Source organism: Rattus rattus, chromosome 2, assembly GCF_011064425.1.
Source record: "Rattus rattus isolate New Zealand chromosome 2, Rrattus_CSIRO_v1, whole genome shotgun sequence".
Classification (NCBI taxonomy): domain Eukaryota; kingdom Metazoa; phylum Chordata; class Mammalia; order Rodentia; family Muridae; genus Rattus; species Rattus rattus.
This window is the reverse complement of record NC_046155.1, coordinates 27,997,253-28,011,000: the sequence shown is the minus strand read 5'-3', so window position 1 is coordinate 28,011,000 and position 13,748 is coordinate 27,997,253. Positions and strand designations below refer to the sequence as shown.

At 37.6% G+C, this 13,748-nt stretch overlaps 1 protein-coding gene across 7 annotated transcripts in view; it reads left to right on the top strand.

Moving 5' to 3' along the window:
• Rfx3 (regulatory factor X3) overlaps nt 1-13,748 on the top strand; it is a 242,068-nt gene that overhangs the window by 61,129 nt on the left and 167,191 nt on the right. Inside the window, exon 1 of one of the 7 annotated variants that reach the window (XM_032891767.1) lies at nt 13,575-13,597. The exons of the other annotated variants lie outside the window; for them this stretch is intronic. The gene's annotated coding sequence lies outside the window, so the exon portion shown is untranslated. Of the gene's footprint in view, nt 1-13,574; nt 13,598-13,748 lie in introns of those variants that run through there. 7 annotated transcript variants of the gene reach the window in all.

The following is a 13,748-nucleotide window of genomic DNA, read 5'->3' as shown; positions in this document are numbered from 1 at the left end:
TCCAGCTTCTGGCTATTATAAATAAGGCTGCTATGAACATAATGGAGCACGGTCTTTTTATATGTTGGGGCATCTTTTGGGTATATGCCCAAGAGAGGTATAGCTGGATCCTCAGGCAGTTCAATGTCCAATTTTCTGAGGAACCTCCAGACTGATTTCCCAGAATGGTTGTACCGGTCTGCAATCCCACCAACAATGGAGGAGTGTTCCTCTTTCTCCACATCCTCGCCAGCATTTGCCGTCACCTGAGTTCTTGATCTTAGCCATTCTCACTGGTGTGAGGTGAAATCTCAGGGTTGTTTTGATTTGCATTTTTATGACTAAAGATGTTGAACATTTCTTTAGGTGTTTCTCAGCCATTCGGCATTCCTCAGCTGTGAATTCTTTGTTTAGCTCTGAACCCCATTTTTTAATAGGGTTATTTGTCTCCCTGCGGTTTAACTTCTTGAATTCTTTGTATATTTTGGATATAAGGCCTCTATCTGTTGTAGGATTGGTAAAGATCTTTTCCCAATCTGTTGGTTGCCGTTTTGTCCTAACCACAGTGACCTTCGCCTTACAGAAGCTTTGCAGTTTTATGAGATCCCGTTTGTCGATTCTTGATCTTAGAGCATAAGCCATTGGTGTTTTGTTCAGGAAATTTTTTTTCAGTGCCCATGTGTTCCAGATGCTTCCCTAGTTTTTCTTCTATTAGTTTGAGTGTATCTGGTTTGATGTGGAGGTCCTTGTTCCACTTGGACTTAAGCTTTGTACAGGGTGATAAGCATGGATCGATCTGCATTCTTCTACATGTTGACCTCCAGTTGAACCAGCACCATTTGCTGAAAATGCTATATTTTTTCCATTTGATGGTTTTGGCTCCTTTGTCAAAAATCAAGTGACCATAGGTGTGTGGGTTCATTTCTGGGTCTTCAATTCTATTCCACTGGTCTATCTGTCTGTCTCTGTACCAATACCATGCAGTTTTTATCACTATTGCTCTGTAATTACTGCTTGAGTTCAGGGATAGTGATTCCCCCTGAAGTCCTTTTATTGTTGAGGATAGTTTTAGCTATCCTGGGTTTTTTGTTATTCCAGATGAATTTGCAAATTGTTCTGTCTAACTCTTTGAAGAAATGGATTGGTATTTTGATGGGGATTGCATTGAATCTGTAGATGGCTTTTGGTAAAATGGCCATTTTTACTATATTAATCCTGCCAATCCATGAGCATGGGAGATCTTTCCATCTTCTGAGGTCTTCTTTTTGATGAGTTCAGATTTGTTTTTTTTCATCTCTTACATTCTGTTGCTGTCGCTCTGCCAAACTAAACATCAAATGTAATTTCTTATATTCAGAAAGATTTGTAGCTTTGCTTTTTACACTTAAATTTGTAACCCGTTATTATAATAAGCTTTTTACTTTAGAATAATTTTAGACCTGAAAAGTTGCTAAGGTAGCACAGATAGTTCCCGTATACCCCTCACCTACTTTCTCCTATTATTAACACCTTACATAACCCCAGGGCATTTATCAAGACGAAGCACTGGATTGTTCATTACAATTAACTTCAGCCTTTATTTGGATTTCACCAATGTTTCTGCTAAAGCTATTTTTCCTTTCCTGGGTTCTGCTTTGTCTTCAGTTCTAACACTTCCCTCATCTGCTCTGAAATATGATAGTTTCTTAATTTCTTCATTGTTTATGTGTTTTTCATGACTATGGAAGTTTTGAATAGTATTGACAATGCATTGGCTAGAATATCCTTTAAGGTGGGTTTGTGTGTTGTTTTCTTCATTATTCAAATGAGATTTGAGGGGCACCCATTTACATGGTGTCAGCATGGTGAGTGCTAATTGGAAGATAGAAGCAACAGGACTTTGAGCCCAGCATGTATGGTAGGAGACTCTTCTACTCACTGCCTGACAACGGGCTCCTCCCATCCAATGCTGTATCGTAATTGGGGCTAAAGTGTGTGTTTGTGTGTGTTTATAACCATGAATATTTACTTTATGCTCTAGATCATATTCATAGTCTATGTTAGTCATTTATGTTTTTACCCAACTTTCTCTAGCTTAAGGCAGTGGGAACCCTTTTAGATGGCTCCAAAGTTTACTTAACTTACTAGCGTCTTTTATTTATTGATTTGAGAATTGCTTTGCATTCTGACATTATATGATAACTAAGGATTATTTCTGTTTTCTGTGTATTGTGCTTTTAATCATTTTTTAATGGATCCCTGGTTCCTGCCATGTTCTCTAAAAGGGTCCTCACACTGGAATTAGCTGATTTGCTGATACTGGTGTTATATGTCTTGGTTCTCTTGACAGAGTCAGAAACTAACTTTTGTATTCCAATATTTGTATTTACTTCTGCAGCTGTGCATTTGTTTTTTTTTAAGTTGAGAAATCATACTTAAGTCTCTGATTCTAAATTGCTGCATAGTAATTTGTCTTAGCATAATTGATTATCTTGTGTCGATTTCCAGTAGTAATAGGAATGGCCCTAATTATCCATTTTCCATGGCCTTTGAAACTCAGTATCAGCTTCAGAATTGTTAATATGTAGCATGAAATCCTTTTTGGGTTGATTTTTGTATTCAGGATAAGGTACTATCAACATTTATTTTGTAATACAATATTTTTATTTGAGAATTTCATGATTATATACATATATACATATTTACACAAATTTCATTTTTAAAAATTATGGATACCCAGTTGTTCAAACATTATTTTTATAGACTATTTTTACTCCACATTCTGCCCTAGTATCTCTTGAAAATAGGTTGCTCATTTTTCTGTGGGTCAGTTTTGGAATTCTTTATTGTGTTTGTCTATTTTTGCAGCATATTGTCTTGATTATTGCTGACTTATAAAATGTCTTTAAATCACATAGTGGTAGTCTATTTTCTTTTTCTCTTGAAGTTGTTTTGGCTAGTCTGTCTTCTGTATTTCCAAGTGGAATTTTAAATTAGCATACTAATACCTATTCAAAAAAGCTTATGGATAGCCCAGCTAGGTGGCTCATGTCTGTAATCCCAGATGAGGTAAGAGGATCAGAAGTTGAAAATCATTTTTGGTTACACAGTGAATTGACAACCGCTTGAGCTACTTGAGATCTTGTCTAAAAGAAAACAGAACAAAAAGCCCCAAGTAAATAGAAAAGCTTACAGAGATGAGGATTTGGATTCAATGAATATTTAAAATTTCTTTTATTTTGGGTATTATATCATTTTTCTCTTCCCTTTCCTCCCTCCAAACACTCCCCATAAAACACTCCTCAATTGCTTTCAAACTCCTGGCCTCTTCTTTTCCTTGTTATTCATTCATATAATATACTGGTTCACTTTTGCTGTTGCAGTTACCCTTTTTAATGCCTCTTTCACATCTGTAATAGAACCTCTCTTACTTGCTTGACCCTGCCCCCATTCCACATATGCAGACAACAACAACAGTAACAACAACAACAACAATGAACCAGGAATGTTTGTCTGTCTAAGGTTATTTCATATAATGTCATAATTTCTAGGTCCATTTATTTTCCTGCAAACATCGTAATTTCAGTTCATATATATATATATATATATATCTCCATACTAATTTCCATAGTATTCTGCACTTCTTTGCATTCCTACTAACAATGGATAAATATTTTTTACCTGTATATTCCCAGCAGTATCTCCCCCACCCCCTTCTTGACAATATTCTGACAGAGATGAGTTGGAATCTCAATGTAGCTTTTATGGGTTTTCCCTGATTGATAAGATTTTTTTGAGCATTTTAAAATGAATTTATTTGCCATTTGTAGTCCATTTGGAAGGTATCTGTTTAGTTCATTTGGCCAGTTGGTTGGATTAGATTATTTGCTTGAGGTGTCTAGTGTTTTGACTTTTCCGTGTTACTGATATATGTCTACCTTTCCTGTAGGCTGTCTCAGAACTTCATTGTTTTTTCTTTCATTGTTTTCAGAAGCTGCTTGCCTTGATGAAATCCCCTTTGTCAGGTCATGCTACCCTACACTCAGGAAGTCATTTGCTGTGCCTGGTGGTGATCACCTTTGTTCTTGTTGCACTCGTAACGTTTGGATCATCAGCATAACTGGCTTCACTGCGTGGGGCATTAGTTGGGTGTAGACATGAGTTCTTCTTACGTGTGAGGTAGACTGGAGAGAGCAAATATGTCTATTCTTGGCGGTTTCTCTGTTTATTCATAAATAAATTAATTCAAGCTTTCCAAGAAATCATCCACATTGTCAAACTTAATGGCATAAAGTTTTTCTATTATAACTATATTATATAGAGATTCTGTAGCAATGCCTCCTTTCAGTTCTGAAATTGCTCCTTATTTATTTCTTCAGTTTACAATTTTAGTATGTCCTAGAGATTTTTACTGACCTAGAAAGGTCTTTTGTACTTAGATCCATTTTCTTTTTTGGTTTATCCTCATTTGATTTTTTTGTTTGTTTCTTATTTTATGAGGTTCAGGCTGAGGCCACTCAGACTTCCATTCTTAGTATAGGTATTTATTGCCACAAATCTCTCTGTAAATATTGTTTCAGTGACACTTATTTTAATACGACATGTTTTCCTTTTTATTCATTTAAAAATAACTCTAACTTTATTTTTGATTTTTTTGATATTTTGGCAATTTAGAAATATATTTTATTCTTTTTTATTGGTATTTTATTTATTTACATTCATATGTTATCCCCCTTCCCAGTTTTCACTCCACAAGCCCCCCACCCCCACCCCCACCTCTATGAGGGTGCTCTCCATCCTGCCCACCCACTCTGCCTCAGTGACGTAGCATTTCCCTGCTCTGGGCCACTGAACCTCCAGAGGACCAAGGGGTTCCCTTCCCAGTGATGCCAGACAAAGCCATCCTCTGCTACATAAGCAGCTGGAGCTGAGGTTCCCCCCATGTGTACTTCCTGTTTCCCAAAGACCTTTGTTAGTGTTTTCTTAATCTAGGTGATTGTTAGTAGAGACTATGCTCTATTTGATTTAGACATTTTGTAATTTGAGACCCACTTCATGGTGATAATAATATATATCTTAACCTATCATTTTGTTGCCTTTTTTATGTTTTGAACCTCAATAATTAGGCACATAATGATTTAAGATTATTTGATCTTCTTGATAAAATCACAAATTTATCATAAAATTATTCTCTTTATATCTGGTAACAGTTCTTTTCTGTAGCTGCTTTTCTCTGCGGGTGTTGTAATGACTTCAGATTTCTTACTCTGGGGCTAGTATGCTGTCTTTTTTTTTGATACTTTTGCTTTTAATCTTTGTGGGTCTATTCTTTATGTACATTTTAAAGCAACATCTTATACCTTTTATTTATAGGAGCCTGCTAATCCATGCCTTTTAGTTTCAAATTTTTGATCACATTTATTTTTATTTATTTTAGTATTGGTTTTGTCCCATCTTTTTAAAAAATTGTGTTGCTTTTTTTTGTCCCCTTTTGTCTCCTTTTTGTTTATTTGTATTCTGTCTTTCCACAGTTTCTAGCTCTTTCCAACATCCTGGTTGTACCCCTCAGCTGCCATTTATCTAACGGGATATATAACATTTTGTGCCATTTTGTCTCTGCATTAATGTCTAAGTATTGTTTTAAAGTATTTTTGGGTAGGGTATCTTAGGAAATAAGCTCTCAGTCTCCCTGGTACTTGTCATTGGTCATAATGCTGAGGTGTGGAAGGTATGAATATTGACCTTTGTGACTAACGATCATTTTGTAGGATCTCCTCCATCTGTTGTTTTGTTCCTGGAGGACTTGCTTAAGTAACATGGCCACAGAGGATTTTCCTGCAGTGCATGTAGTTTGTAGAAGATTTAGAAATCTTGGTGTCCTTGTTCTTTGTATACTCTAAAGCTGGTTCTTAACCATTCAAAGCAGCAAATGTGCTGCATCCCTGTTGGGCAAGGGCCTTCTTGTTGTCCGGTGGATCTGGACAGTTGAGTGCAGAGTGGTGAGGGCTCACTGGTAAGCTGGTGAATGATGGCAACAACGGAATGCTTGCCTACAGTGGAGCCTATAGTTCAGTCTCCGTGAAGACGAGGGACACGTGCCAACTGAAGCTGGCTTGATTCTGCAAACAGGAGCCTTTTGCAGAAGGATTCACGGTAATTAACCAATTCAAAGTGCAATATTTTCCTTTCATTAATTTGGCAGAAAACAACTAAATATCTACAGCAAAACTGTTTTTGACATTTTCATTTTCTGCTTGGAAAATAATGGCTATTTTGGATTGCGCTATGAAAGAAACTACTGGGATTTTTTTCATTTACATTGTAACTACCTAAAAAATGGATTACTCAATTAGCAGAGTTTAATTTTTTAATTAAGTAAGATTAGCTGGCTGCAGGAATCTCCAGAATTTGATTCCCATTTTGAAGCAATATGCTCGTGAGATTCTTAGAGAGTTTGCTGGCTCAGATCTAGTTTGCTGTCCTTTCCCCATGGATGTGTAAGTAGGAGGACGGCAGGTGATATTTTCGTATTGTCTTATACCCAGCTCACACCTACTCTAACCTACTCGACAGACTGTACTCCAGTTCCTGCTCTTTGATTTATTTTGGGCTAAATAGATTATATTTACCCAATTACTTTACTCTAGTTACTAGTTTTTCTGGCTTAAAAATGTACTTCCTGCTAACCACTTAAGAGTATCATCTTGAGTATAGTTAGAAGGGTCCATTGTTTAAAAATCTTTCTAGAGTATTTGTAGACCTTTTTGTTTCAGGATATGTTTGTCTGTATATATCCACACTCACATTTCAATAGTTTTTATTATTAGTATTTCATAATAACCACATATTTATCAAACCCTTTATATAATATTTTCCCTTCTACAATTTTTGAGGCATCTTGTGGTTATAATTTTGCCTCTGTACATAGTGAACATGTCTACTATGAAAAGTATTTTTATTTTAACTCAATATTGTTTGTAAATGTCAGAGATCAACTTTAGTCTATCTCCATATACAGACGCAGAGGTCGACTTCTGAAACCCCACAGTAAAACATGGTCCTCGAGGGCTTGGATGTGCTGTGGATCATGCCCTTAGGAACTTAAGCAAGTCTCTTTTCTTCATTTCTGCTCCTCCTTTTTACTTTATAAAATTAAACCCTGTGCTCGCAAATACACAAGACCATCACACATTTACTGCTCTGTGTAAATATTCAGTTGGATTGATGAGCACAGATGGAGAGATCAGAGTATAAGTCTAGTTCCAGACATCCCCGGAAAGAGAATGCTGAACAACACGTGTGCGTCATGTCAGATCTGGTTGTACAACACGTAGTCAGAGGATAGTGTCATGGAGTGTAAACTTGGTTGCTGCCCACTCAGATGAAAGGCATTGTAAGTAGTTGAAGATCTTTGCCTGGAATACAGGAAGTCCTGAGTCTGATGCACTGTATAAAACAGGCTAGTGACACCGCTCTCTAGGTCTAGCACTTCGGAGGTTGAAGCAGGAGAAACAGACACTGATTCCTGTGCCACATGAGGAATTTGAGAGGGAACAGAAAGAACTCACTGTTTTTAAACTGGGTATATAAGCAGAAATATATTTACTCTATCAACGAATGTACTTATGGTCAGTTGTGGTATGTTTAAAAAATAACATAATTAAATTTAAAGGCAAATGGATGAAACTAGAAAAAAATCATTCCGAGTGAGGTAACCCAGACCCAGCAAGAAAAACATGGCACGTACTTACTTACAAGTGAATATTAGCTGTTAGGAACAGATGCAGAGACCCACACCCAAATGTTAGGCAGAGTGAACACCCAGATTGGAGGTCTCAATCAGGTTCCTCTTCTTGTAGCTCAAGGAATACCACAGAAGGGCAGGAGGAGTTGTAGCAACCTGAGGGGAGAGCAAGGGCCATGGAACCAACTAAGCAGTGTTCACTGGGGCACACAGAGGGAAGCAGGTATTGTGGGGCCTGCGTGGGTCATTGCTAGGGCTTCCGGATACATGCTGTGGCTGTTGGCTTGGTGGGTTTAGGAGACTCCTGACAGTGGGAGTGTGTCGGCTCTTTTGCCCACTCTTCCCTCTACCAGATTCTCTTACCCAGCCTTGATGTAAGGCTGTGCCCTGGTCGTTTTTGTATCTTACTGTGCCATGCTCAGGTGATGCCCTGCAAGGCCTTCCCTTTTTTGAGAAGTAAGGAGAGGATCTGTGGGAGGAGGGGAGTTGGGAACATACTGGGGGGGATGGAGGGAGGTAAAGCCTCAGTAGGGATATATTGTATAAGAGAAAGTTAAAAAATAAAATAAGATAAAATAAACCTCCTCCTACTCTATAAGCTCCTCAAACTTTAGAAATGTACTTCCATTATTCAGCACTAAACTTTCTAAACAGCTGAGTGACACTCCATTGGGTAAATGTGTCTCATTTACTTCATCCGTTTCCTGTTGAGGGACAGTTAGGTTCTTTCCACTTCTGGCTGTTAGAATAAAGCTTCTGTGAACACAGTTGAGCAAGTGTCCTGTGGCTGGATGGAGCGTCCTTTGTGTATGTGCCCAAGGCTATAGCTGGGTCTTGGTATATTAATTACCAATTTTGTGAGGAACCATCTTATTGATTTCCTTAGCAACTGTTCAAGTTGACATTCCAATAGCAATGGAGAGGTTTTCCTCTTGCTCCACATCTTTGCCAGCATAGGTTGTCACTTGTGTTTTTGATGTTAGGCATTCTGACAGATGTAAAATGGAATCTCAAAGTGGTTTTGATTTGCATTTTCCTGATGGCTAAGGACATTAGACATACATTTTGACAAAAGGCTAACACGTTTCTTTGCTTTTCATCCACTTGAGATTCCTCTGCTGAGATTCTCTGTCTAGATATGTACTCCATTTTACAATTAGGTTGCTTGGTTTGTTGGTGTCTACTTTCTTGAGTTCCTTATGTATTTTGACTATTAGTCCTCTGTCACATATGGAGTTGGTGAAAATCTTTTCCCATTCTGTACGCTGTCATTTGTCTTTTTGACAGTGTCATTTGCCTTATAGACAAATGTTTTATGAACAAATAGTTTTATGAAGTCACATTTATTAATTGTAGATATCAGTGCCTGCTCTATCAGTGTTCTGTTCAGAAAGTTATCTCATGTCCTAATGTGTTCTCTTGAGGTGCTTGGATGTGAGTGTGGTGAGGTACAGACATGAGTTTGTTCTCATCATTCTACATTTAGACAGCCAGTGAGACCAGCACCATTCTTTAAAGATGCTTTCTTTTTCCAGTATGTATTTTCATGCTTTTTTTTTAAATAAAAAATTAGGTGTTTATAGGTGTGTGGGCTTACGTTTGGGTCTTCGATTCAATTCAGCTGAGCAATGTGTCTGTTTCTGTGCCAATATCATGTGCTTTTTATTACTATAACTTTGTAGTACAGCTTGAAATTAAGAATGGTCATAGCCTGGAAGTTTTATTATTGCTCAGGATTGTTTTGTCTATCATGGGTTTTTTTGTTCTTCCATATGAAGTTGTGTAATGTCCTTTTGAAGTCTGTAAAGAATTATCGTGAAATTTTGATTGGGATTGCATTTAATCTGTAGATTGCTTTTGGTAAGATGGCCCTTTTTACTGTGTTAACACTATAAATCCATGAAAAAGGAGTCTTCTTCCCGTCTTTTCCTTTTCTGAGATCTTCAAGTTCTTTCTTCCAATCCTTGAAGCTTTTATCATAGAACTCTTTTACTTGCTTGGTTAGAGTTACTCCAAGATGTTTTATATTATTCGAGGCTATTGTGAAAGATATTGTTTCTTGATTTCTTTCTCAGTCTATTTGTATACAGGTATGCTACTTATTTTTTTTTTTTTGAGTTAATCTTGTATTCAACCACCTTGCTGAAGGTGCTTATCAGCTGTAGAAGCTGCTGAGAGAATTTTTTGGGTAAGTTATGTGTATTACATTATTTGCCACTTAGGCTACTTTAACTTGTTTCCAATTTGTATCCCCTTGATCTCCTTTAATTGCCTTGTTCTAGATAGAACTTCAAGCACTATATTGAACAGATATGGAGAGAGTAGACACTCTTGAAAAACTTAGTCCACGATGGGGAGATGGCTGAGCAATGAATGCTACTTGTGGCTCTTGCAGAGGACCTGGTTTGTGTTACCACCACCCACTTAGAGGCTAAAAATCGGTAATCCACTTCCAGGGGATACAGTCTATCTTCTGTGGGTACTTTATGCCTATGGTGAATGGCTGGACATGTAGGTAAATCACCTGTACACATAAAATAAAATAAAAGAATGAACTCTGAAGCAATGAATTATATAATATAAAGAAAGGTTTGAAGAAGATTCAGTGCTTAGAGAGAAAGCTGCACATTCATTGAGGAAAGTAGTTGGGGAGAGGGTGTTAATTATTTTCGTCACTTCTAAACAGGTGGAATGGTGTTGAAACTCCAAGTAGTAAGGAGAATGGCTTAATCTGGGAAAGCAGAATGTATGAAGGCCTTGATGTATAACAGGCATGGTGTACTTGTGTGAAGAAATGATGATCATTGTGGATGAACATAGAAGAGTAACTTGATGCATTTGTCCTAAGAGTGATTTGTGAAGATCTAAGATGCAGTGTTTGTACTATTTATAAATACCAGCTGTGTGATTTAACCAGGTAAAGAAAACCTAAGATGTTAAAGGCACTGTTAATTTCAGTAAGTTTATTACTAAGATGAACATGTGAATGACAAACCCATAAGTAACATCATAATGACATAAGAAAGAGCTTAGCATTGTATTCAGAATGTTTCCTTTGTTCATTTATGTGTTCATTACAGAAATATTTATTTAGCACTTTATTATCAGTTAGACAGTTTTAGTCATCACAGCTCTCATGTAGTAGATAGGAGCCCTCTTCACACAGACTTAACAAATTTCTGCTACCCAAAGACCCTGTGATGAGGTTCAACTTCAGAAAAAAGATTTTGTTAAATTGTATTGTTGCATATGTTCCTTTGGGGGTAAGTGCATGTGTGTTCTGTTGCCTGTAGAGACTACAAGGGGATATCAGATACCCTGAAGCTCAGTTATAGGTGGTCGTAAGCTGCCTTCTGGGTTGGAACTAAAGACAGGTCCCCTGAAAGAGTAGCATGTCTTCTTGATTACTTAGCCATTTCTTTAGTCCTTTTAACTTTAGTCATGTGGGAGAGTAGTGGAGTCTTAGAATCTTAGACCCCCACCTGGTTCTACTGAATCACAGTCTCTATTAAGAACAGCATGTAATTAATATGCATTCTGTAGATTGAGAGGCAGTAGTCTAGAGCAGAAGTGGTTGGTGCTGCCTTTATGGTTTTGGGGGTAAATTCAGCTATCATCTTATTATTTCAGACAAATGCTAAAGATTTATTTTAATGTACATGTGTGCCTGCATATGTATATGTGCACTGTGTGCATGTTTTGTGTGCTTGGAAGCCAGAGAGGACATTGGATATCCTGGAAACTGGATTTGGGGATGGTTATGAGCCAGTATGTAAGTGTTGGGAAATGAACCCAGGTCCTCTGCAAAAGCAGTAAGTGCTCTTAACTGTTGAGACATCTTTCCAGCCCTGTTTGAAACAATATTTAAATTTTGTTTTGTAAAAATAACTTTTGTTAGCTCAGAACGTGGCTCAATGGAAGCATACATGCCCTGTGTTTGATCCCTAGCACCTAAAATTACTTTACTACTTAAAACAGAAAAAAGTACAACGTTTAACGTGGACATCTGTATGTTTAAGTTTACATATACACACATACACACACGAACACATTGTGTAATGACTAACATATAGTAGACATGTGTTTTCTCATCCATGTGTTATCCATACTCATTTGTTTGTATCTTATATGTAACTGCTTTCACAGCAAATGTGAATTGTTTGCCTCAGAGATATTTGGGCCCACCAAACCCAAGGTATTCACTCTTTGAGCCTTTACAATGTTACTGTGATGCCCCTGTAGAACATAAACAGATGCCCTGGCGTGCATGATGGCAACAGGACTTTACCTCACTGGTGATGAGCAGCTTTATGGCTAGTCAGTGTGTGAACTGCTCTGAAAGTAGTGATTGACTCGATTTTATCTTGTGTTCTATAATCCAAGTGAAAATTAAACATCTAAAAGAGCGAGTCAAAATTTATGACTGATTAATTTAATTAAATGGAGAACAGGCCTGTGACATTTAAGAATATTATGATCATCATAATGAAAGAAAAATTGGAAATAGTATACATTTATCTTGCTTTTTGTTTTTTTAATAGAGTCTCACTATGTTTTCTAGTCTGGTGGCCCCAAACTCATGTAGTCAGATTATCTTCCTGCCACACTTTCCCAACTCAATGCTTGCTGCCACATTGGAATAATTCATTTTATTTAAGGAATTGCCAAGTTCTGCCCAGAGAGATGGCTCAGAGCTTAAGAGCATAGACTGTTCTTCCAGAGGTCCTGAGTTCCAGCAACCGTATGGTGGCTCACAACCACCTGTAATGGGATCTGATACTCTCTGTTCCGAAGAGAGTGACAATGTATTCATGTATGTAAAAAAAAAAAAAATAAATCTTAAAAAATGTTTTCCAAGTTCTCAGAAAAAAATCATCATTTAATGGTAATTGTCCTGTAAATTGTGGTGGCTTATCAATTACTTGATGTGTACCTGAGGAGACTAAACTTTGGCAGAGTCATTTGCCAATGAGAAATGAGCAGCTGTGAGCTGTCTGACCTCATCTTATATAAGCCTGGGAATGAAGTTATGGTCAGAGTTTCTCCATCCTCACAGCATTGCACGCTTATGTAACAGTACTTTTTTATGTGACTGAACACATTGTTGTGTTAATGTTCCTTTGTAAAAAGAAATTGGTCATTTTAAATACTATTAAGAAGCTGTGGTGACTTGAAACTAAGAAATCTCTCTATTTTACTTTTTTAGTATAGAATAGAGTTTATTCAGGGCTGAGAGGGTAGTAGAGACAGGGAAAGGCAGAGTGAGAGAGTAGAGGAATAGAGGGCAGCCATGAGCATGTGGAGAGGGTAGGGGGAGGGAAATGGGGAGAGAAGGGGAAGGGCAAGAGGACAAAAAGAGCAAGAACACAAAATCTCTTTCCAAGTAACTTTAATTGATAAGTAATTAAGAGAACCTAAAAAAGGTTTTAAATCTAAACCCTTACTCAGCTAAGGTTGGAGACGTGCGTGGGTTATTGGAGTGATCTTATCTTCTCCTGCATGCCCCTGTGGTTGGGAGCTGTCACCTACACAGGAACTTGTGGTAGAATGCTTCTACAGGCTGAGGACTAGGCCACAGGCTTGTTTCTGCATCACAGAAAGCACAGTAAAGCAGATGATTGCAGCTGTGATTATTGTAAGGCCGAGGTGTCTGGTTATCTTGAGCACTGCTTGCCCCATACTTTCCAATTGTTGGCTCGCACAAGCACTTTGACAGTGAATGAAGCTTCTGTAAATATAAAAACTGTGTGTGTGTGTGTGTGTGTGTGTGTGTGTGTGTGTGTGTGTGTGTGTGTGTAGAGGAAGCATTAGGGGCGGATTGCTTCCTTGGAGGGTACCTATATTTACCTATCCCAAAGGGAAATATCTGGAGTTTCACTTTCTAGAATCTGTCAGGTATGGTAAGAGTGAAGGTCCTAGCAAATTTGAGGACACTTATGAATTATATCTTCCAGTACAGACTATAAACACATAATTAGGGTTTATGGCTGATGCTGTGTTAACACCAGATGTTAAATATTTGATTTTCAATTATTCTTCAAACCTT